The 26,477-nt window shown below is 38.7% G+C and overlaps 1 long non-coding RNA gene across 1 annotated transcript in view; it reads right to left on the bottom strand.

Moving 5' to 3' along the window:
- Positions 1 to 689: 689 nt before the first annotated feature.
- Positions 690 to 26,477, bottom strand: part of LOC143639236 (uncharacterized) — a 109,693-nt gene continuing 83,905 nt past the window's right edge. The window contains exon 3 of the long non-coding RNA XR_013154671.1: positions 690 to 2,051. This is a non-coding gene — a long non-coding RNA (uncharacterized LOC143639236). The remainder of the gene's footprint in view (positions 2,052 to 26,477) is intronic.

Raw genomic sequence — 26,477 nt, forward strand, 5'->3', positions numbered from 1 at the left:
GCAAAAATTTACTGAGTACTCCAGGAAATTGTACAATATGGTGACTTTAAGTCTAGGTGGTGATGTATTGCAGCAGACAGATTTTAGGTTGGCCCATGTGATTCTTCTTCCTGGTGTGCCCAGCTCTGTAAAATTCTACCCCCTGGAGGGTTGGCAGGACCATGAGTGCTTCTAAGTAATAGAATATGGCACAGATGACGGAACAGGCATGATTACATATATGTGATTATCTCACATAAGATTCTAATGGTCATCTTGCTAAGAAAGATGTTTTCTCCCCCGCTGGCCTCAAAGAGGCAAGCTGCTATATGGAGAAGGAGCTGAGGATGGCCTCTAGCTGTCAACCAAGAACAAATTGAAGTCCTCAGGAAGCTTATAAGGAATTGAATCCTGCCAAGAATCACCTGAGATTTGAAGCAGATCTTCTCCCAGTTGAACCTCAGATAAGACAGCAGCCTCAGACTGCAGCTTGATTACAGCCTTGTGTAAGATCCCTGAGCAGAGGCCCTGCTAGAATGTGCCCAGACTTCTGATTCCCAAAAGCTGATATAATAAGCAAAGGTCTTTTTTTTCCCCCCAGTATTCAAGGACACTCTACCACTGAATTATATAGTCGACCCTTTCAATTTTATTTTGAGACAGGATCTTGCTAAGTTGCTGAGGCTGGCTTTGAACCTGTGATCCTCCTGCCTGTCTCCCAAGTCACTGGGATTACAGGCGTGTGCCAACAAGCCTAGATAAGTGAAGGGATTTAAGGAAGGGAGTGCTGTGGGTAGGCTTGTGGGATAGAAGCACTTATCTGGGCCAGATGGGAGAAGAGATTCAAAGGTGAGGAGACTGGTGAAAGGAAGATCAATTAGAAGATTTTTGCAATGGTCTTGGAAAAGTCTGAGAAATAATTGAGCTGAAGAGGTGGTAGTAAGGATAGACATCATAAATGATTAAACAGATGTATCATATTCTTCTTACTTGGAAACAACAACAACAAAACAAAAGCATCATGAGATGAACAGATTCTTTTGTTGGGGGTGGGGAGACACAGGAGATCTCTGCTGGGAAGGAAAGAGACTAGCCCATAATGCTCACTGCTCCAGAAATATTTGGAGTCAAAGCCAGCTTTGAGGGAAGATGGAAGACTCTTCATTGTTCCAAAAGTTCCAGCTTTGAAATCCCTGAAAATTGACAGGAAAAGAGGCAGGGAAGTGACAAATGCAGATGATACACATATGCAGATTTAGTTAGCCTGCAGCTAGACTCGCCTGAGTGGGCAATCGCTGTTTTCTTCTTCTTTAGTGTCTATGTGTGGGGTAGAGGGGGAGTCCCATGCAGAGCCTTCACCCTCTACTCACAGCAGGAGGAAGCCATTCCCAGCTCCAGACAGGGGGGGTGCAAATTCAGTTTGTTTTTCTTTCTGCTACCTATACATACCCTTATCAGGTGCCAGAAAATAAGACCATCTGATCACTTGTTGTTAAGGCCCATGGGGTTCCCCAAGCCCTGCCTGTAATCTAGTGAAAATCTTTCAGCTTTGGTTGTTTTCTTTCTGGTATGTGGTTTCAAGAAAGTATTTCTACATATTCATTTGTTAATAAAAGTGTTCAGATTTGCTTTGCTCAGAGAGCCAGAGTAATTATTCATTTATGAAAATGAGAAAAATGATTTGTTATGATGGCACCAGAGTCAGGAGCAACTTAATGTACTTACAACTTATTTACATCTTTAGGCCAAGAATTCTGGTAGGGAAGACATGAATCCCCTGCTAACAGTAAACAAATCTACATCTACCACAGGGCCCAGGCAGGGCTACAGATTGGTGTTTCTTCACCCATCAAGGTTGGGGCTTTGTGACAGCCTGGTTTATTAGCACATAGTTGCAGATGGAATAGAATACTGCAACAGGACAAAAAGTGCCAAGTTTGTGGAGTTTTTCTTCTGTGTACTTTCTGTCTGCCATTCTTCTCTTGCTTCTTCTTTCTTTATCCACATCCCTACATTGAGGGTTTGCTTCCATAAATCTTCAATTCAGAATTCATGGTCTCTTCTGAGTCATGCTATGAGAAAGAGAGACATGATATAATTAAACTAACGCACATTAAGGTGCTTAGGACCTTATGTTAAGCTCCTTGCAATGGGAAAACCAGCTAAGATTTAATTATAAATTAGCCGGTTTGTGATAATCATTTCACAATGTACGGATATATCAAAACATCACATACACACCAGATGTATTCAATTTGCCAATTATACCTCAATAAAGTTGAAAAGATAAAGAGTAACAGATCTCCAGAGAAGGTAGCATTCTATCAGATCTGATATGCTGAAGTTACAGTCTTGATTAGGAATGAGTTGGCTAAGGTTAGACTGGTGAATTTGGGTTGATGCCCTCAAAAGTCTTGACTACCTAATTCCTCTGACCCTTCCAGACTTGCAGATGTGGGTCACTCCTCCATGTACAAAGCTAGTATTCTCCTCCCTTGTTTTCAAACAAGGAAGAGACCTCTGCTTTATGAAACAACATGCATTATTGAAACTGCCCTCTTACTCCCTCCCCCGAAAAATGGTGAGTTAAAATTCTTTGAATGGCAGAAATCAGTGTCACCCTTAGACACCTAAATGATGTAGGGTAGTTGTTCCCATGATATCAGCATGTAGTTCATCACACTGAGCATCACAAAAACCAGATAGATCCTGAAAAAAATGATAGTAGACTATTCTAAACCCAACCAAATAGTAGCCCTAACTTTAACTGCTGATTTGTATATAGTATCTTTTCTAGATAAAATGAATGAAATCTCAAGGTATAGCATGTGGTTATTGACATCTAGAGAATACTGTTCTTTTCTATCCTTATCAGGAAAGATCGCCAGAGGCAGTTCACACTCACATGGGACTGACAAAACAATAACACGCATTTCTCATTTTTCCCAAGGTTTCCCAAGATTTCTCATCTTGCCAGCCCTCTATCTTCATATAGTCCAGAGGGATGTGGACATCCCTTAAAGCATCACATTGGTCTACTATAATGGTGATATCATGTTAATTTAACAAGATAAGCAAGTAGTAGTTAGCACATGGAGTTCTTGGTAAGACACCTGTATCCAGAGGGTAAAAGAAAAATACAAAAAGATTGAGATAACCTATCATATCAATGAAGCTTTTGATATTCAGTGGTTTGTGGCATGCCAAGATATCCCCTCCAAAGGAAAGGACATGATATTTGTACCTCTGGTCACTAAGAGGAAAGTACAGCCTGTCTCCCTCTAGTGGGGACAATGGGTGCTAGTTCAGTGTTGGTTCCACACCTCTCCAAGGTTCCTTTATGGGGTTCTTAAATTTAAAGAGAGAAGAGAGGATAAAAAGGGGAAAGGGAAAGAAGGGAAGACAAGGAGGTAAGGAGGAGATGAGAGGGCAAGGATTTAATAGGAAAAGAGAGAAAGGAGACATGATAGAGGAAAAAGAGGAAAGAGAAAAAAGTCAAAATGGAGGAAGAAAAAAATCATATGGGGAGAGAATGATAACAAAGATTTTTAAATGCAAGGGAGGATATTGAAAAAAAGGAGGGAGAGAAGCAATTTCTGGTTTCCACAATTAAGAATAAAGGATTGAAATTATTTCAGATAATTTAACAAACTAATATTATAATAAGAAAAAACACAAAGACATCACTTGCATTTAACATTATTTACCACATTCTCTAGTATTTGAGGTTGCCTTATTTCACTTAGCATAAAGTCCTCAGTATTTATGCATGTGACAAGGTTTCCTTCTTTTTTAAAGACTGAATAATATTCCATTATATGTGCATAACATATTTTATCAGGTTATCCATTAATAGACAATTAAGTTTCACTGCTTGGCTATTGTAAATAATGGTGCGATGAACTTGAGTATGTGAAGTGTGTTCTCTCTGTCCCTCTTTCATTCTCTCTCTCTCATCCCCCTCCCTTTCTTTCTCTCTGTCATGTGTGTGCCTGTACAACCATGTGGTACTGGGGACTGAGCCCAGGGGTGCTCTATCATAGAGCTACATCACCAACCCTTTTTAATTTTTGTTTTGAGACAGAGTCTCTAAGTTACAGAGGCTGTCCTTAAACTTGTGATCCTCCTGCCTTAGCCTCCCAAGTTGCTGAGATTACAGGTGTGCACCACTCTGCCCAGCTTATCCTTGAGATCTTCCTTTGATTCTTTTGCTATATATCCAGAACTGAGATTGTTGGATCATACGGCAATCATATTTTAAATCTTTTGAGGAAATTCCTTACCATTTTCCATAGTGGCCACATCATTTTACACCCACAGCAATAGTTGTAGTGCAGGTCTATGACAACAAAACAACTACTGGATAAAACACATAGACAGCCAGGGATAAAGATCAGCAGAGTGAGCATGTGGGGACTCTCCAAGAGGGTATCTTTGTTAAATATGACTAGCAGGGAAGTACTCAGTCATCAAATCAAAAACATATGAAATACCAAGAAGAGGTCACCTGGTATTTACACAACCATTAGTGCCTTTGATCTCTCTGATTTCCATGGGCACAGACACTGGAACTAAGGGAACCACATAAAACAAGACATTTTAATGGAAGCCCATTATAGGGGGCTTCTGCTGAGTGGAAATTCTCATTTTGGCATTGCTCTGCATGCTTTAGAGAACAAGAAGAAATCAAAATCTGCTTTTAAAACCATTGGCATAGTTTAATATACATTTCTAGACTCCTTGCCAGCCAGAAAAGCAGTTTACAGTATTTCTCCCCTGTTGATGTCAGAGACGAAATCCAGACTGAATTTGTACTTCATCTATGCTGCTGCTGCCGCCTTAGATCCCTTAATATTCCTAGTCATGGATTTGGCCTTGCATCTTGGTATTTGCTCTGCATGCTTCTGAAGCCCACAGAGAACAGCAAAAGGCACTGTGAAGCCAGGCCTCTGCTGTTTTACAGGGTGTCAGCACTGAAGACTCATCATTTCCAGCAATCAACTGAAGCCACATGAATGGTTATGATAAACTACAAAGAAAACCTATCCGAACACTCTCTGACCCCAGTTTACCCCCCTGTCTCAAGGGTAGGAAGAATAATTAGGCTGTGATAATATGGCATGGCAGAATGCAAGTTATATGTACACTGGAGATACAGGCACAGATAATGGGACTGAGAGAGCGATTGAGGAAAAAAAGGATAGAGAGAAGTTTGAAAGAGAAGTGTTTTGTTTATTTTTATGAAATGGGCTGGATAGGGCCTTTTTTTGTACCAGAGATTGAACCAGGGGAGCTTAACCATGGAGCCACATCCCCAGCCCTTTTTATTTGTTATTTTGATACAGGGTCTCACGAAATTGCTTAGGGCTTCACTAAGTTGCTGAGGCTGGCTTTGAGCTTGTGATCCCCCTGCCTCAGCCTCCTGATCTGCAGAGATTACAGGCTATGCCACTGCACCCAGCTGGATAGGGCTTTAAAATGGTTGTTCCAACAGTGAACAAAGGGTAGGAACCTGGCAGAGGAAAGCTGAGGGACAGTAGATTCAGGGTGCCTGAAAGCTTTTTTGGGGGGGACTGAAGAGTTGATTTCAAAGACTATAAAGTAACATTCCAACACCAAGAGCCCTCCAATAGCTCCATGGCTGACAAAGAGGTGTAGCATGACTGAAACCAGCCCCCAACCACAATGATAATCATGATGATGTTTGAAGTTATATCTTATTGAGAGAGTGTTATGTTTACAGAGTTGCATGTACTTTAACGCATTTTATCCTTAGGATCTCATGAGTTCAGTCCTCTTATTATGCCACGAAAAAATTGCAGAAACAGAAACTAAGAGGCTCAAAGAAAACTCTTCAAGGGTATGCAGCTTGTAATGACCAGAATCAGGAAAACAACCCTGGACTGTTTCATTCTCAGGGCTGTGAGCCTTGACTTCTTTCACTTTGCATTAATGAAATGCATCGAAATGCTCATCCATGTTGTGGGATTTATCAGTCATTCCTTTTAACAACCAAATAGTAACGCACTGTATGCATATACCATGTTGTGATCATCCATTAAGCAGTTGATGAACATTTAGGCTGCTTCCTTTTTTTGGCTACTAGGAATAATGCTGCTGTAAAACTTTGTGTATAAGTTGTTATGTGGATATGTTTTCATTTCTCTTGTATATATACTAAGGAGTGGAACTGCTAGATCACTTGGCAGCTATATTTTAATCTTTGTGGGGAACTGCTGGACAGTTTTCCCAAGTGGCTGCTCCATTTTACAATCTCAGCAGCAGGTCTGACTGAGGGTTCCACCTTCCCCATGACCTCGCCAACACTTCTTTTTGCCTGTTTCTGATTGTAGCCATCCTCTGGGTTAAGTAGGATCTGGATTTGATTTGCATTTCCCTAATGGCAAATGATGCTGAGAGTTTTTTCATGTGTTTATTGGCCACTTGTACATCTTTCTAGGATAAATATCTACTTGGTTACTTTGATCATTCTTTTAACATTTTTAAGTGTACTGTTTAGTGGCATGAAGTACATTTACATTGTTGTAGAATCATCATCACCATCCATCTCCAAAACATTTTTGTCTTGCAAAACTGAAACTCTGTACCCTTGAATAGTAATTTCCCATGTCCCTCTACCCCCAACCTTCAGAAAATACAATCCTATTTTCTGTTTTTATATTTAAATATTGTAGATAGCTCATGTAATTAAAATCATGCAGTATTCCTTCTTTTGTGACTGACTGGTTGTTTTACTTAGCATAGTATTTCCAAGGTTCATTCATATTGTTGTTTTTGGCTTCCATATCCCACATCCCCAGCCCTTTTTATTTTTTTATTTTTTTTTAAATGAATTTTTTTTAAAGAGAGAGAGGGAGAGAGAGAGAGAGAGAGAGAGAGAGAGAGAGAGAGAGAGAGAGAGAATTTTAATATTCATTTTTTAGTTATCAGCAGGCACAACATCTTTGTTTGTATGTGGTGCTGAGGATCGAACCCGGGCCGCACGCATGCCAGGCGAGCGCGCCACCGCTTGAGCCACATCCCCAGCCCCCCTTTTTATTTTTTGAGACAGGGTCTCACTAATGTGCTTAGGGTCTCACTAAGTTGTGAAGTCTGACCTGAACTTGTGATCCTCTTGTCTTAGCTTCCTGAGTCACTGGGATTATAGGCATGTACCAACGTACCGAGCTATCCATATTGTAATATGTATAAGAATTCCCTTCCTTTAAAAAAAAGGGGAATTGTACATATATACCACCTTTCTTTATCCATTTTTCATCAACAGACACTTGGGTTGAATCTGCTTTTTTGGCTATTGTGAATAATACTACAAACAAGGGTGTACAAATATCTGCTTGAGTTCCTGCTTTCAGTTCTTTTGGGAACATACCCAGGAATGGAATTGCTGGATAATATGGCAATTCTATGCTTTATTATTTTCCACAGTTACCACGCCACATAAGTGATGCACAAGGGTTCTAATTTCTCCACATCCTTGCCAACACTTATTATTTTCCATGTCTTTTAATTATAGCTATTCCAATGGGTATGTGATTTTGATTTAGATTTCCCTAATGCTTAGGGAAATTATGTCATTATCTTTTCATGTGTTTATTGACCATTTGTAAATCTTCTTTGAAGAAATATCTATTCAAGTCATTTCACCCATTTTTAAATTGGCTTGTTTGCTTTTTTTAATGTTGGGATGTAGGAACAGTAAAACAGAATATAATATATTATATATTCTGGCCATTAACCCCTTAACAGATACAGGGAAATATTTTTCCATTCCACCATCTTTTTTCTCTCTTGATAGTACGCTTTATTTTTTTCTACTGCTGAGGATTGAATCTTGAATCCAGGTATGCTTTATCACTGGGCTATATCCCCAAGTCTTATTCTTTTATTTTGAAACAGAGTCTCCCTAAGTTGCAGAGCCTGACCTTGAACTTGTGGATCCTACTTCTCCAGCCTCCCAAGTCATTTGAGATTACTGGCATGCACCACCTCTTCGGCTTTGATAGTGTTCTTTGATACACAAAAGGTTTTAATTTTGATGTGGTCTGATTTATTGGTCCTTTTCCTTTTGTGTCTGTGCTTTTGGTGTCATATCTTTGTTCATTTTTCAATTGTGTTTTTTATCCTCTTATTATTATTAACTTGCAAGAATCCTTTACTTATGGTGAATATAAGAGTTCCTTATAAGACATGATTTGAAAATATGTTCTGCCATTTTGTGGGTCATCTTCTCACTTTCTTGTTGGTATGCGTTGAAGAAAAAAGGTTGTTTTTTTTTTTTATTGAGTCCAACTTATCTATTTTTCCTTTATTCACTTTTACATTTTAGTGTCTTATCTAAGAAGAAGTTATCTAATCCAAAGTCATAAAGTTTTACTCTTGCATTTTTCCATAAGAGATTTATCTGTTTTATTTAGGTCTTTGATTCATTTAAATATTTTTATATGGTACTAAGTTGGCATCCAACCTCATTCTTTTGCATGTGGATATCTGGTTGTCTTGTCACCATTTATTGAAAAAAAAAAAAAAACTGTTCCCACCCCGCCCCCATTGAATTATCTTGGCATCCTTGTCAAAAATAAATTGACCAAAAATATATGGGACACAATTTTTTTCCATTGGTCTATGTTTCTATTCTTATGCCAGTACCCCATAGCCTTGATTACTGTCTTTTTCAAAATAAGCTCTGAGATTGTCAAGTATGCTATCCAATTTTTTCTTCTTTTTTAAGATTGTTTTGGCTATTCTGAGACCCTTGCATTTCCATATGAATTTTAGATTAGCTTGTTAATTTGTGCAAAAAAATACTTGGAATTTTGATAAAGATCACATTGAGTCTGTACATTGAATTATGGCCGTTTTACATCATAACAATACAACATATTTCAATCCATGAACACAGGATGTCTTTGCATTTCTTTAGGACTTCTTTAATTTCATGCAACAATGTGTTATATTTTTCCATGTAAAAATCTTGCATTCATTTGTTAAGTTTATTCCTATGTGTTTTAGTGTCTTAAGTGGGATTGTCTTATTAGTTTCTTTTTCAGATTGACTATTACTAGTGTTTAGAAAAGCAATTAATTTTTTGTATATGAATCTTGTTTTTCCTGGAAACTTGCTAAACTCACTTATTAGTTCTTTTTTCATGTGCAAGGACCATACTTTCCTGTTTCTTTGTGTGCCTCATAACATTTTGTTGAACATTGGATGTTTTAAATATTTTAATGTGAAATCAGATCCTCCCCCAGGGTTTGTTGTTGTTTCTCTTCCGTTGTTGTGTTGCTGCTGCTGCTTGTTTGTTTAATGGATTTTCAGAACAATTTTTTCTGTTACATCTGTAATCTTTATTGCATAATGCCACTGAAGTCTAGGCCAAACTTGGCCTAGAGGTCAGCTAATGAATAGACAGAGATTTCTTTTAATGCCTTCAAACAGTATCCCCCAGTCTTTGTCAAAGGCGGCTCTGTGTATGTGTTGGGGCATAGCTTCATTGCCTGGCGGGCAGTTTACAATTCTGCCTGAGGCTTCACCTCTTGTATGTGCATAGCCTCAAGGTCAGTTAGAGATGAGAGATTGAGGCTGTCTGAGGTCTTTTCTAGGCATGTGCCCAGTACTGTACATGTGGGTGGATATCTATGTCCCAAGAATATGCTGGAGCTTTTCAAATCCCGCTCTGGGCATCTCATTCTCCAGTTTTTTCTTCTGAGTTTGTTGGTCAGCTTCTTGTTAGCCCTGTTAACATCACCCCAGATGGTTATAATACTAAGCCATTGTCACTTATTCTTTTCCACAAATGACCTAGGGATAGACTGTTCACACAGAGCAAACTCTGAATCAGATTAAATAAAGACAGATCCCAAGACTGGAATTTTTCAGGGAGCTTTCAGACAGCTCAAATAGTGACAATTCCCTAGGGATAGGGCTTCAGAGTAGCTTCAAACCCCTTCTCCCTCTTCAGTAGCCATTAGGTTTATGGTTTTCCTGGTTACCATGGAGCTGGGGAGAGTGACATTGGAACTGGGCAAGTTAAATCTTGTTCTTATCAAGATTTAGTTTTTTTAAAAATAAATATGCTTTGGATTATTGCAAGTCTCCAGTTAATTTCCAGAGTTCTGAAAAAGTCTGATTCTGATTATTCTTTCTGGCACCCTCACTGCTTTCATGTAAGGAGTGGATTTTTGAAGGTCCTTACTCAGCCATTCCCAGAAGTGCTTTACCACTTTTGCTTTTACTGCATACCTGTCCTGACTAAAATTTTGAACTTTGCTTCAGAATTTCCTTTTATTATCTGTATTTTGGTATTTATTGTTCCTTGGATAACTTATTTTTGACCCAAAATTGTGAAACTGACTATGTGATTCATAAATCTTTGGCAAATGGGATGGTAGTTCATCTAGACTCAGGGTCCAGAAGAACAGAGGATTTCCTCCAGCTGCTACTTCTGCCATCCCTGCAACCAGACAGGTATGTAACCTTTTGAATTCAGCTCTTCCCACCTCCATTCTGTGTCCCAGTGCATTGCCAAACTTCATGGCAAAATGGTGACACAGGCGCAGGTGGAAGTGGCAGTTTTCACCTATTTATGATGCTAAGAAGATGCAGTGTATGCAGAGTCTTTTTTGTCAGGCTCTATAACAATTGGGAGAATGGCCAATAATTCCATCTCCCAGAAACCATGCTTGTCACTACCTAGGGAGCCTATATGAGCCTCATTTCACTTCCTCAGGGTCTGGTTGCAGATCCACGGGGTGATGAGATGTCAAGGCTGAGACTTTTGTAGTGTGACCAATCCACATTTTCAGGACCATAGAAGGATGAGGCAAGTGAAGGGCTCAGGGTGCAAAACTTAAGGAGGCATTCATTTTCACAACCACGAACAAGTAGAATGAGTGCTTCTTTACATTTCATGCTCCAAGCACCTCACATCCCTTACCCTAGTTCTGGTGGCATGAAATGTGTTCATGGTAAGACAAAGTAACTTCTGATCTCCCTATTCTCAGAAAACACCAAGGCTCTTTATCCCAGATCTTGTACACCAATACAGGGTTTCTCAATCTTGCCAACACTGGCATTTTGGAGTGGCTAACAGTTGTTCTGGGTGTTGTACTGTGCATTGTAGGATGTCTAGCAATATCTCTGGTTTCTACCCACTGTATGCCAATAGCATTCCCCCAATTTGGACAACCAAAAATGTATGTGGACATTGTCAAAACCTGGTAGGTGGGGTTGGGGTTGTGACTCACTGGTAGAGCACTCACCTAGCACATATGAGGCACTGGCTTCAATCGCTAGCACCACATAAAAATTAATTAATTAATTAATTAAAGGTATTGTATCCTTCTACAATTAAAAAAATATTTTAAAAAATGGGGGGAAAGTCAGTGTAGGTAAGAACCATTTTTCTATAGTTTACAAGTAGGGCTAAGAATACCACTGGTCCTCAAGAAAATTGTAGATTAGCAGTAGGTTGAATGCCAAAAGCCTCAGGTTATAAAGGATTAACACTCTGATGCAATAATTCCAGGTTCTAGGTGGCCTTCAAGCATGGCAATCAAACACACCCTTTTACTGCCCCTGAAACCTCCTAAATCCTGATTTCTTGTCCATTTACTCTTCTGGTAATAATGATTTGTTAAACATTCAAAAATTTATTTTCCTGCTGGGCACAGTGGCACATGCCCATAATCCCAGCAGCAAGGGAGGCTGAGGCAGGAAGATCTCAAGTTCAAAGCCAGCCTAAGCAACTTAGCTAGGCCCTACATAACTCAGTGAAACCCTGTCTCTAAATAAAACACAAAAAAGGGCTGAGGGTGTGGCTCAATGGTTAAGTGTTCCTGGATTCAGTCCCTGGTAGTTCTCTCCACAAAAAAAAAAAAAAAAAAATTGTTATTTCTAATTATATGTCTAGTATTCTAACACACAGTCATGAATCAGAAAAAAAAAATGATCCTTTGGCAAACTACATGCTCTGATTCTTGATTGGAAATAAGTCTTCTTGGGTTTCTGGTCCTTTTCAAGCCCCTAAATGATTTAACCTTCTGTATGGAGAACCATCTTGAAGAGAGAGTCCTTTACCAGAAAGATTTTAAAGGTACCATGCAGGTGGTAAAAAGTCACAGGAAGTTTTTATTGACTTTTTTTTCTGTGTTTCACTTATTACAATGGCCAGGTCAGCCCTTCTGTCCTCTTCTAAGATGGTCAATCCTATCTTCAATAACATCAATCATATCAACTCCCTATTTTGTTCAATTCATTCTTTGGACACATGTTTATTGAGGACCTACTATGTGTCAGGAACTAAGTTAAATACTACTAATAGAATGCTAAAAAAATGATTTATAATGACATTACCTAACTTGATGGAACTCTTAGTCTGGTGATATAATTGAGGGAAACCAGTAAACATATAAATACAATTACAGAATGAAATATGTACATGGAAGAAGAAAAACAGATTTAGATAGAGAATAACAGGACAGGTTAGTAAGAAGACCTCTCTGGAAAAGTGATAATTAGGCTGAAATCTGAAATATGAGAAGGACAGCCACAAGAAGCCTGGACAAAAGTGATTTCCAGGAAGGGACATCAGCATGTTCAAAGATCCTGAGGTGACTCTTTGCAGTCTGTTACACCAGTGGCCACAATATTTCTTTCCTCTTTCAATTCATGGCCTTTTCAATGTGACTTTTTCAGTTCCTCCCACCAAAAGGTGGGTCTATTTTTATTTCTCTTGAATTTGGACTATTGTTTTGGCCAATAGTATATGGCAGAAATGACATCATGCCAGCTTTGACCTTAGGCCTCAAGAGACCGTACACACTTCTTCCCCTTCTCTTGGGACCTTGCCAAGTTGCCATGTGAGCAAGCCAGGGTTAGCCTGCTGAAGGATGATAGACCACAGAACCAAGATGTGCCACTTCAGCTGAAGCAAATCATCTTAGAGCAGCCAAACCACAGCCAATCCAGCAGCTGACCTAAATTCTCAGGAAAAACACAGCCAAGGTCATGCAAACCACTAGAAGAACCCTGCCCAGGGAATTCTGAGCTACATTGTTTGGAGTAATTTATTTTGGGGTAGTTTCTCACACAACAAACGTTAATTGCTATACCATCACAAAGTAAACTCTTTCATGTAAAAGAAGTAAAAAGTAAACTCTGTTCCTTACTTTAAAACTTTATTATCTTATTACTGCATGATCAATTTGTATATAACAACATGCACCAAATCATTTATAAACCTGGCCCTTTCAAAGAACAACTAGCAGCTGGGCATGGTGGCACACACCTGTGATCCCAGTGACTTGGGAGGTTGAGACAGGAGGATCACAATTTTGAAGCCAGCCTCAGAAAATTAATAAGACCCTCATCAACTTAGTGAGACCCTGTTCAAAATGAAAAAAAAATTAAATATGCTGGGGATGTATCTCAGTGGTAGAGTGGTCCTGGCTTTGATCCTCAGTACCAAAAGAAAGAAAAAGAAAGAAAGACAAGAAAAGAAAAGTAAGAACAACTAGTCACGTCTTGTTGCCCACTTACACCTTGCAGGAAATGCTTAAAACCCACTAAAGCTGAGTGGCATCAGTACAAGTCTCTAATATGGAAAGACAGGAGCTCAGATGAAAGACTCACTTCAGTAAGACATTGGGGAAAGAGACATGCTCAAGGAAATATAAAGAATTCAAAATCACTTTGCAGAGAGATGCTCCCAGAGATTAACCTGTTTCTGTAAGAAAAGTCACAGAAAGGCAGCTTTGCTCCAAAGGCAAGTTTTATTTCAGAAGGCTAGGGCTTCTGAAACCACACAGTGAAAAAGGCCAGGGATGCTTGTGATCATGAGGCTTTCAGCAAGGTAATATATAATAAAGGCCAAGTTCACCTGTGATTGTAAATGGATTCAATTTAATAACTTCCTTTGGAAGCACTGTACATAAAAGCCTGGGCAGAGGTGTGGTGGTCATATCAAATACCACAACTGATCTTGGAAAGCCAGTGCATGTCCCATTCATTGAGCAAAATTCAACCAATCCCAGGCCAATACGACAAATTCCACATCAAGCCCTTCACATTCATGGGTGGCAGCCACTGACAGGCCCATCTGACTCATAGCACATGGCTCAAAGTCCTTGCATACTATGGCTGGACTACATACTATGCTGGAAACCTCAGCAAATTTCCAGAAAAGCAAGTTAAATTGCATCTGGGCCATTCTTAAGCTGGAGGAGGTTGCTGATTTGATCAAGTTCTCCAGTAGACTGAGACCTTTTAATAGGAGCAAATGATTTCAAAAGTGTAGTTTCCAGACCAGTAGCAGCAGCATTACCTTGATACTTGTTAGAAATGCAAGTTGTAGTACTCACCTAAGACTTAGTGAATTGGAAACTTTGGGAGTGGGACCCAGCAATGAGTATTTTGTCAAGACTTCCGGGTGATTCTGATGCAGGCTTACATTTGAGAAGCACTGTTAAAGGCCCTGTTTTGAGGTTTTTGCATGGACAGATAGAGTAACCATAGCACTTCTAAGACTAAACAGCATGCTCATTTCCTTGCAAAACTTGCAGTTGATATCTGTATCTGAGAGTTGAACCATAGCAACAGGAAAGTTTTTTTCTAGTACTGGGGATTGAACCCAGGGGTGTTCTACTACTAAGGTACATACCCAGGCCTTATTTTATTTCGAGACAGGTCTTACTAAGTTGCCAAGGCTAGTCTCAACTTTGGTTTCAGCTTCCTGAGCCTCAGGGATTACAGGGGCGCACAGTCAGTATCATAGTTCCTAGTAACAATTAACAGCTACCAGATTTAGCAACAAAAGGTCATGGGATCTTAGTATATCAGAGTTAAAAGAGGCCTTAAAAATCATATCATGCACAGCTTCTCATACTTTAAGGTGCATAGAAATATAGGAGATCCTTTTTTAAATGAAGTAGATCTGGGGTGAGGCCTGAGGGTCCATGTCCTTAAAAGCTTCCAGGTAGCATGGAGTGTGGAGTCAGGTGGGTTCTTTGTTTTTGTGAATTTGAAGAATGAGATCCACGGACATGGAGGGTGAGTAAAGTAACAGGATTTATTAAAGTAATAGAAAGACAGAAAGCAAAGCACCCACAGTGGGAAGGAGTCCCAGGAGAGGGTTGCTGACAGGTGTCTGTTGTTTAGGGGTTTATATACGATAAAGTTAGAGGGGAGTAAGGTGGCTTGAAGACCACAGACTACGATTAAAAAAAAAAATGGGTACCTGGTGTTCATGAGCTTCCTGTCCAGTCAGTCTATACATATCCCCTCTGTGTTAACCATAGGATTATACATGTTGCAGTTTGTCATTTTTTGGAAAGGGTCTGGGCAGTAGGCCACAGATGTTTCAATATCACGATTTTTCTTTAAGCTCACGCTTGCATCTGTGGTCTTTTGTTGTGTTACACAGGCATTTGACCTTGTTAGGGCCAAGTTCCCTATCTGCTTACCACAGCTCTTTTTCTACTTTACTTCTGGTCCATGGGCCACACTTGACATTGTAAGGTTTTAGTCCAAACCTCCTCTCTGATGCATGGTCTTGCAACTTCTGCTTACACCACTCTAGAGAAAGGGGCAACATTCTTGAGGGTGCCAAATACATTTGCAGATAAGCACTAATCATAGTTTTTATATTTGGGATTTTGATCCATTTTGAATTGATTTTTCTATTTGGTAAAATGTTTGGATCCAAAGTCATTCTTTTGCATGTGGATACTCTGTTTTCCCAGTGCCATTTGTTGAGAGGAGTCTTTTCTTGTGGTGTCTAAGCACCAGTCAAAAATAACAAACAGCTGGGCTTGGTGGTTCACGCTTGTAATCCCAGCAGCTCAGGAGACTGAGGCAGGAGGATCACAAATTCAAAGCCAGTCTCAGCAATGGCAAGGCACTAAGCAACTCAGTGAGACCCTGTCTCTTAAAAAAAATTTAAATGTAGCTGAGGATGTAGCCCAGTGGTTGGGTGCCCCTGCGTTCAACCCCCAGTACCTCCCCCCCCAAATAATATAACCATATATGTGAGGGTTTATTTCTGGGCTCTGTATTCTATTTCATTGGTTTATGTATCTGTTTTATTACAGTATCACACTGTTTAGATTACCAAAACTTTGTAGTAAGTTTTAAAATAAAAAATAAGCCCTCCAATTTTGTTCTTTATCAATATTATTTTGACTATTCAGAGATTCTTGATATTCCAAGTGAATTTTCAGACAGATTTCTCTATTTCTGCAAAAACACCATTGGGATTTATTTATTTATTTATTTAATGTTTAACTTATTTTATACCTAATACAGAAAATCATAAAAATTGATCATATTAATGGGGTACTATGTGATATTTCAATACATGTACACATGGGGTAATGTTTAAATCAATTTGAACATGTCATCAACTGTTTATCATTTCTTTATGATAAAAATTCAAAATCCTAGATTTTTGTAATACACAGTACATAATTGTAATTTATATTCATCCTACTGTGCAACAGAACACCAGAACCTTTTACTCCTAACTATAACTTAGTACCCATTGACTAATGTATTCCCATCCCTCCCATCTTCCTACTCTCTACAATCTCTGGTCACTAACATTCTGCTCTCAACTTCTGTGAGATCAACTTTGTTATATTCCTCATGTGAGTGAGATCATGTGGTACTTGTCTTTCTGTAGCTGATTTATTTCATTTAACATTCATGTTCAGCTCTATCCATGTTGTTGTGAACCACAGGATTTCATTCTTTTTATTGCTGAATAGTAATCCATTGCATATCTGCACTGCATAATTTTTAATCTTTCATGAGATGATGGACACTAAGGTTGTTTCTATTTCTTGACTATTGTGAATAGTGCTGTGATCTGTGGGATTTTGATAGGGATTGATTACATTAAGTCTGTAGATGATTTGGGATAGTGTGGACATTATAACAATATTGTGTCTCAATGCATAAACACAGGTGTCTTTTTGTTTATTTTTGCTTTAAACTTCTTTTGTGGTTGTTTTATAGTTTTTAGTGTACAAATATTTCACGTTCATTATGTTTATCCTTAAGTGTTTTTTTATTCTTTAATATTGTATATTTTCTTAATTTCTTCTTCAGATTGTTCATTTTTAGCATGTAGAAACAGAACTTTTTATCCCTCATTTCTATCATTACTGCCTTCCTTTGCATTTATTTAAATTTTTGTAGTGGCATATCCTCATTTGCTTTTGTGTATAGTCTGTATGCATTCTTTTTGTGTTAATCATAGGATTATACAAAAGAAAGATATAAAATTCTTATTTTGAATTGATACCATTTAACCTAAATTGTATGCAAAACTGTACTCCTATACATCTGTTCCTGTATACATTTTATATTATTGATATCACAAATAATGTCTTTATAATTGTGTAGTCATTACTATGGATTTATAATCATTTTTGTGCATTCATCTTTTAAACTTCATAGAAAACACAGAGTTACTAAACAAAATTACAACACTGGATTTTTATTTTTATTTATTTATTTATTTATTTGGTATTGGAGATTGAACCCGGGGGCACTCAACCTCTGAGCCACATCCCCAGCCACATTTTGTATTTTAAGTTGTTTAGAGCCTCCCTAAGTTGCTGACGCTGGCTTTGAACTCACGATCCTCCTGCCTCAGCTTCCCAAGCCACTGGGATTACAGTATGCAGCCACTACACCTGGCTCAACACTGACTTTTATACTATTTGTTCATATATTTACCATTACCAGAAGTCTTTGTCTTCATGAGGGTATGAATTACTGTTTTAGACTCTTTTTATTTCAACCTGAAGAATCCCTTTAGCATTTCTCATTGAGCAAGTCTAGTGATAAGGAAATCCTTTGTCTTTAATTTATCTGAGAATGTACCCCCAACTTCATTTTTCTCAACTAATTCATCAACAGAGGGATTAAGTAGAGAAAATTTTATAGGCCTAACTTCCTGATAGCCTGATAGACCCCATGGTAGATACCAAGTAGTTCAAGATGTTGTCTTAACATTTCTTACAATACAGATTAATTGATCATTAAAGAATCCCCCACAAAGGAATAATGGTAGGATGAAAATGACCAAATTATGCTATGTACATATATGAATACACTGCAGTGAATTTCACATGTATATATATATCTATAAAACACCAATTTAAAAAAACAAAACTATAAATAAATAAAAGGATGACTCAGAGTAGAGGAAGGGGAAGAGGGGGAGAGAAGAAGAGAGGGGAAGATAAAGTACTGGGGGCTGAAAGGGAGCAAATTGTATTTCATGCATATAAGATTGTATCAAAATGAACACTAGTGAACTACAATGCACTAATAAAAACATAAGAAATCCCCTCCAAGGAAGCTTATTTGTAGTTGTCTTTTGAGTGAGCCCTTTAAAATAGTTTAATCAGACCTGGAATCACAAGATTTTAGGCCTGGAAAGGACGGTGGAGATTTCCACAAAGATATCATTAAAATAAAGTCAAGTATCTATTATTTGCCCTCCTTTTAAAAATATTGTCTCAAGAGAACCCTGAACATTAAACTTCCACCAAAGCATGCTTCCTTGTTCAAGCATTTAAAAATATTCTAAATATATGGGGTTCTTGGTTTTGTGCCCAGGATCTTATCTTTTAGGGTAGAAGTTTAGGACAAGTGACACTTCCAATTATAATTTCTCACTGAAGAGGGCCTCTCCAACTCACTTCAGTAATAGAGTAGTTACCTGGGGCAGGCAGCCCGGGGATTTCACAAAAAGCTGAAAATGTGCATAGCTGATAATTAAAGTCCTCCTGCATCTGACCTAAATCTTTCTTTGGCTTTTGTGAGATTTTCTCCTATACAGGTAGAACCCTATTTTAACAAGCTTGACAAGACCTAAAAATTACTAGTTTTATTCTAATCTCTATAAAAGGGAAACCTACTGTTATAAGATGTAGAGAAGAGTCAACTATTGATTTTTATTTTTCTTGCATGAATAAGGTGTTTATTATTGTACTTTCTTTGCAAAACAGTACTTGTTGGGGGGATGTTGGGAGGGTATGTAGAGAGGATGTTTTGCCTATTCCAGAACAAAATGTTTTGAGAAAGAATATGTAGATTTGCCTTTCTTCTGAACAGCTGTACAGGAAGCCCTTGAAATCCCCAAATGTCACTGTAATATGTGATTTCTTTCATAACGTCCCTGTTCTGCAAAAGAATCATCAATTTCTTAGACTCCTGTCATTTCTGCTCACTTTCATTGCTAGTGCTAGCAGCTGGATTTCTTTTCTTTTCTCTCTTTTTTTTTTCTTGTGGTGGTGCTGGGGATCAAACTCAGGGCCTTATGCATGCTAGGCAAGCTCAATTGGCACTTTTTTTTCACAGTGGATGGGTGAAAAATTTGTTGGGCTTCATAGGAGTTCCTGCTCTGAGCTGTAGAGGCTCAACTGGTATAGGTCATTGGGTGTCACTCTGCACATTAGCCTGATAGGGAATGAAATTCAAGTTCCTGCCACCACAGCTTTGCAAATTACTATATGGCATAGTTATGCTGGATTTTTCCTGAAGGTGGAGATCTGAACTGTTAAGTCTGTAAATGCCAAAGGCTCATATTTGAAAGCATTTAAATGTGTTCAAAGAGCTGGACTGAGGGCTGGGTTGTGGCTCAATGGCAGAGTGCTCACCTTGCACGTGTGAGACCCTGGGTTTGATCCTCAGCACCACATAAAAATAAATAACTGAAATAAAGGTATTGTGTCCAACTACAACTAAAAAATAAAATATTTTTTTTAAAAAGAGCTGGACTGATATTGGAAAAATTTTAGGGGGAAAACGCTTTAGTGAAGACAGTTGATTTGGGAAATGGGTACATGTTAGCTAAGTCTTTATGTATCAGAGCAGTAAAGACAATAGGTTTGGCTTTAGTCAACAGGTAGTGAGTGAGCATGACAGACATTGAAAGTGACATTGTCAGAAATTGTAAATAGCTTTGGTGGGTATTGGTTTAGTGCAGTCTTTTATAAAGTGCCCAAAGTACATATTTTTTTATTTTGTTTTTAGCCCTGGGATCACCAAGTCTCTAAAACTGTATACCTGTTATCATTCCCAGTAGGTGTTTTTTTTAAGTTGTAGATGAGCACAATGCCTTTATTTTAATGTGGTGCTGAGGATCGAACCCTGTGCCTCACATGTGCTAGGCAAGTACTCTACCACTGAACTATAACTCAGGCACTCCCAGTAGTTTTAACATACACAAGATGATACTTCCACACCTAGCCTTTCAATTCCTTGACCTCCCCTTCACCAATGATCTTGTCATCCGTGTTCCTTTAGCCTCTCATGCCAGAATCTTCCTAGCAATGCCCACCACTCACTAGACACCCAGTTTCAAGTCTCTTACTCTGTATCATCTCCTAACTCTCCAGCTTACTTGCCCTCCAAAAATCCCTCAACTTTATGTACTCAAGTCCATTGATTACATTTACTCTTATCCTCAGCCCTTCAAATCTTTACTTTCTTCCTGACATTAAATTCCACAGTCCATCATATGGCTATTCCCTTGTGTACATACATAATTCCCTTGTCTCCACGTCCTTGTTATTCTTACCTGGCAAAACCTCAGCATGGTTCAACCTATCTCTCTACCAGCACCATATCTATACCTGTGCATCTCACTATAACTGGAGAAAAGTACCAAACTCTGCCAAATGCTGTTTCATCTCCAAGACCACACACCTCCAGTGGTTGGGGACACTTTCCAGGATCACACTATCTTTTTCCAGGCCAGTTACTTTCCCACACACCTAGATGATGATTTTGTACCTTTCCTCTGTTCTACCTCTACTCATCCTTACTCATGTCACTTCCTGGTGATTGATTGATGGCCTCCCTTCCTCTTCCATCGAAAAAATAACAGTATTCAGAAGAAAACATCTACAAAGTACTGCAACTAAATCTACAACACTATCTACACCTGTACCATGTTCTCTACCTTCTCTCTTGTTTAATATGGATGAACTGTCTGCCTTTCTATCTAAGGTCACTCTTGTGAGCTAATACTCCTGTATACTAGATCCTCTCCCATATCACCTACACCACATAATTAGGGCAGAAATTGCACCATTTCTCTCTTGACTCATCTTTTTTCCTTCTTCACTGGATTATTCCTATGGGCATATAATCATGCTCTCGTTTCTTCCATCTAAAGTGCCATTTGGTAGCAGAGTGAATGACAGAGGAGGGGAGAGATAAGAGGCTAAAAATCCTCTCAGAAGCTATTGCATGAATGAGATGGAAGATGATGTGAGTTTGAACTAAGATGGTGGAAATGAGACTGAATAGAAAAAGATAGATTCAGGAGATATTCCAGTGACTGAATTGGCAGATCCTGGAGTGCCATTTTATGGGAGTAGCAAGGGAGTTGAGGGAGAAGAGAAGATGGAGGACACTAAGATGACTCTGCCTGGATGATGTGCAAATAGGAATGTCATCAACTAAAGAAATAGGGGAAATGAGTTGACTTTGGGTTTGTATGAATTTGTTAGAACTGTCATAAAAAAGTGCTATAGACTGCATGTCTTAAACAACAGCAATTTACTTTCTCACAGTTCTGGAGGTTAGGAGATCAAGGTGATGGCAGGTTTGGTTTCCCCTTAGGTCTCTCACTCCTTGCCTTATTGATAACCATCTTCTCTCTTTATCTTCTTCATATGGTCTTCCCTCTGTACTTCTATGTCCTAATGTCCTCTTTTTATAAGGACACAGGTAAGATTGGATTAGGGCTAATCTTAATAACCCATTTTAATTCACTTATCTAATACTGCTATCCTGAAACAGAGTCACATTCTGAATTATTAGGGGTTGGAATTTAGGGAGGGATAATTGAACCCATAGCAGGTCATATATTGATTGAAGTGTTTGTGGGACAACCAGTTGACATATCTTAGAGTTGGTGGGGCAGATCAAGAGATGGGAATCCTCCCCAAAATAAAAAGTGGATGAGAGTGTCCAGGAAAAGATTGTATAAGAGAAAGGGGCCAAGGGTTCAATCTCCTGGAATGCTGGTATTTGATTGCCATTCAGAGATAAAGTACTACAACCTACAAATTTTAATAGGGTACCAGAGGTCAGCTAATAAAATGAGTAGTAGCCTTAACATGGAGAAGGAAGTAACAGTAAATTTCAATAGCCTCCATTTTAGCCCCTTCTATTTTAATCTCAACTATTAAATACTGGCAGCATTATTTCTTTCCCTTTTCTCTCACTACCACTGCACCTCATTGCTGAGTGGGGCTGCATTCCCAAATTGGTTTAGTTCTATTTAGAGTACATTATGTAGCTAAATGAGAAACTTGCTAGGTGCCATTTGAATAGCACTAGCAGATTAATGTTCATGACCCACATCTGTATACATATGTGGAAACTCTTACAATACCCCTACACAGTTCCCAGACAGGCTGTGAAAGGTGTGTGGCCTTTGCTAATAGAGTACCACTGAAAAATGACCCTGTCTTTGTCTCCAGTGGCTCTCTGGGGTGACACAGAGACCTAAAGAGCGCATGGCAGAAAATAGTTTCACACTCAGCATTATGTTAGTTTCATTTAATAAATAAAAAGTGGATGAGAGTGTCCAGGAAAAGATTGTATTCAACAAGGTTGTACTTTGTGATAATTTTACCTGGACTGCCACTCAGTGGCCATTTGGAGAAATACCCAGAAGAGAACTGTCACTTCTGTCCATTCTGTATTGTTTTTAGGGAGTGCCAAATGGGAATGCTTGAACTATGTATTTAGATTCTATGTGGTTGTAAGCATGCCAAATTCTATGTTAGTAATGCTTTTTTTCTACTGGGGATTAAACCCAGAGGCCCAGAGCTACATCCCCAGCCATATATATATATATATATATATATATATATATATATATATATATATACACATACATACATACATACATATACATATTTATTTTGAGACAGGATCTCATTAAATTGCTGAGGCTGGCCTTGAACTTGCAATCATCCTGCCTCGGTCTCCTGAGTTGCTGGGATTGTAGTTTGCACCACTGCACCCAGCTAGTGTTAATAAATTTTAAGCAGTAACAGTCTTCAAAGATAGAATCTTGCAGTTGTCCAACTCACTGACCTATCTATTTAAAATTCTCATCACAATTGTTTTCCAGAGGCCAGAAGGAGCTGTAAGAGTTTTCCAATGATCCCCTAAACACTCATTCTCTGTCATTCCATTTGTGTGCTCCTCCCTGCCCTTTTTGGAGACAATTTTCAGTGATGTGCTTTTCATATTCTTATCAGCCCATCTGTAATCTCATGCTCAGCTTTTTCTAAATGTGGTAGGGGAGGGAAAATATCAGGGGCATTCGAATCAGAAGTAAGCCATATTAAAGGATAATACTGAGTTATGCAAGAAAAGATTCTAAAAAGATGATTTTAATAAAAATCTCTTAATTTTTTAACTTCAATAAGGTATTTTTAAAGTAAGTTTTTAAACTCACTTTATTGCAAAAAATTTTTTAAAATACATTTTATTGTTTACATTGGAAAATATTAAGGCTTGTTTCATTGCAGGAGTTAACCCAAAAGCCAGAGAGCGACATTTACAACCAACTTCCATGATTTTATTACTTCCAATGGCTTCTTGTCTCAGAGAAAAAGCCAGATACCTTACTATATTTTACAAGGTTCTCCATGGTCTAACCTCCTATTACCTTTCTGATCTCATTTCCTGTTACCATCCCTCCCTGTCTGTCCTAGTCATACTGACTGGCCTAACTGGAACATTCTCCCTCCATAGCCTCATGCTTTGCCTCTCCACTTTCTCAGCAAGGCCTTTAAGTGTGGGCACCCCATCCCCCACATCAGTTCCCTACTTTTTCTCCAGAGAACTCATTACCCTGTACTATGCTAGGTATTTTGCTCATTTCTTTACTGCCTATCTCCTTACTTATAAAAGGGACGCTTCAGGAGAGAAGGAATTTTTATCTTTTTATAGAAAGCTGTATTTTCAGCATCTAGAATATTGCATAGCACATAGTACATACTCAATGAATATTAAATGAATGAATGTATATGCAAATGAAGTTAAGAAAAATATAAACATGATAAGAGACATTTTCTTCTTTTGCATTAAAATGAATAACTGCCTGATCTCAATAACCTGATGAATCCGCACTAGTCTTTGGCTGGTGACTCCATATAATCCTTAATACCTAGTCTGTGATATTCTTCCTGACAAGCCTCTGCTCTAAGATTGAATTAGTCATTTCATTCGTGATCCCATAGTACATGTATATGCTTTGGTTTCTGCACTTACCATATCACAATAGTATAATAATTATAATAGTTGGCAATTATCATTATTAGTAGTGGTAGTATTCATTTCCATGTGAGGCCTTCTAGAATAGAAGCTGCCTTATTTACATGTATAGCCTCTAAACCTAGTGCAAATGCTGACAAATATAACATGCTTAATAATTTTTTGGCAAATGAGATCATTAAATGAATTCATGAATTGATTTAAAAGGGGGATAAAACCTTGTTGGTGCAAAGTTCCTATGCATGCTAAACAATTTCTTAAGAAGGACTACTACACTAGTTACTTCCTCTTCAGACTTGGAAAGACCAATTTCCTGGACCACCCACTGTACTGGTTTATTACATCCTGTTATCAGTAGGAAATGTGCAAGAATAGGTTTTCCAGTAGCAGGGTTGGCTTGTGAGTCGTAACTGGTAAGTTCAGCTGTTTAGAATGTAGTTAGAGGAATCCAAGTTCATGCACTTTGTTTTAATGTAGGCCAGTTCTCTTAATTCTGTAGTCTGATCATAGATTGCATCCCTAATTCTAACCAGGTAACCTGTCAGTGTGAGCCAATTGTTACAAGAGTCTTTCACATATGAGCCTTAGAGAGTTTGTAGCCTGCAGATAAAATTATCTGTCCCATTGATGGCCTGTCAGGAGTTTCATTGTGGACCAGGACATCAAACCCTCCATATTAAGTCTCCTAGCTCCTTTGAAATCTGATATGGTTTGGATGAGTGTCACCCAAAGGTCCATATCTAAAGACTTGATCCCCAGGGTGGAAGTATGGGAAGGTTCTGTGGACCTTTATTAAGTGGGGCCTTAGTGGAAGGGCATTAGGTCATTGGGAATGTGACCTTGAAGGGACTGTGGGATTATGCCATAATTCTCTTTCTGCTTCATGGCTCATGATATGAGAACATGCTCTAATATATGCTCCCACCATGATGTGCCATCTTTACCAGAAGCCAAACCCATGCAGCCACCCCATTTTGGACTTGAACCTTCAGAACCATTAGCAAAAGTAAACTTCTTTTGGCTTTATAAGTATCCTGTGCCAGATATTCTGTTTTAGTGATGCAAAGATGACTGATATAGAGCCCATCTCAGCATAGAGGACTACAATGCTCAAGTGCTTCCACTGCTCTGAAATGAAGTGCTGTGTCACCCATGGACATGGTGCACCTCCTGGCTACAAAGCAGTTTCTTTTTTTTTTATTTTTTATTTTTGGTACTAGGGATTGAACTCAGAGATGCTCAACCACTGAGCCATATCCCCATCCCTTTATGTTTTGGATTTATTGCTTTTGTATTTTGAGACAGGGTCTAAATTGCCTAGGGTCTCACTAAATTTCTGAGGCTGGGTTTGAACTTGAGATCCTCCTGCGTCGGCCTCCCAAGCCACTGGGATCACAGGCATACACAACCATGCCCAGTTACAAAGCAGTTTCTTTTGAACAAACCCATTAATGGCCTCTCTCATTCAACTGACCTGCCTTGCAAATGATGGAATCTTCAAGATGGCAGACCTGTTGCTGCTGCTGTAGAATCTGTCACAGATAGGAAGTATAATCTCCCAAAGTAGAATTTGGCTGGAAAAGGTAGGTAAGTCACAAAGTTTTGAATAGCCTTAAATGATCATGTCCAAGGGACTAGTCTATCCCCAGAAGGAGACCATATACCTACCCCTTACTGAGAGGAAAATGAACCCAGCACCAACTCCAACTGGTAAGGGCTACAAAACAGATTGAGTCTGAAAATGAAAATCGCTCCCTTAAAGTAAAACACTCTGTGATGCCAGTAGCAAACTATTCCTAATGATTTTTAGACTAACCAGCAGCAACATGAATTAATAAAGTGCTGGAGTATCTTGCCAGCTCTTAGCATGGCCGCCTTGTGGTGCTTAAGGTCAGTGAAGCTTTGTCAGACCACAGCAGTTAGGAAATCAGAAAGACATGATCTCTCAGAGGCAAGTGAAGCAGATCCAGTTCCCTGTGGTATCAATGTAAAGGAGCTACACAGAAGAACCCACTAGAATACAGGGGTCATGAAGATTAATGAGAGTCAAGTTCACTTAGAACTGCATCAAAATAGATAGGGTTTGTTTCAAGTCATGTCTTCTAAAGTCAGCTGAATGAATAATGAGTGAAAACTGTAAACATGACAGGCCTAACCCAAGA

The sequence above is a fragment of the Callospermophilus lateralis genome, chromosome X (genome assembly GCF_048772815.1).
Source record: "Callospermophilus lateralis isolate mCalLat2 chromosome X, mCalLat2.hap1, whole genome shotgun sequence".
NCBI classification, from domain to species: domain Eukaryota; kingdom Metazoa; phylum Chordata; class Mammalia; order Rodentia; family Sciuridae; genus Callospermophilus; species Callospermophilus lateralis.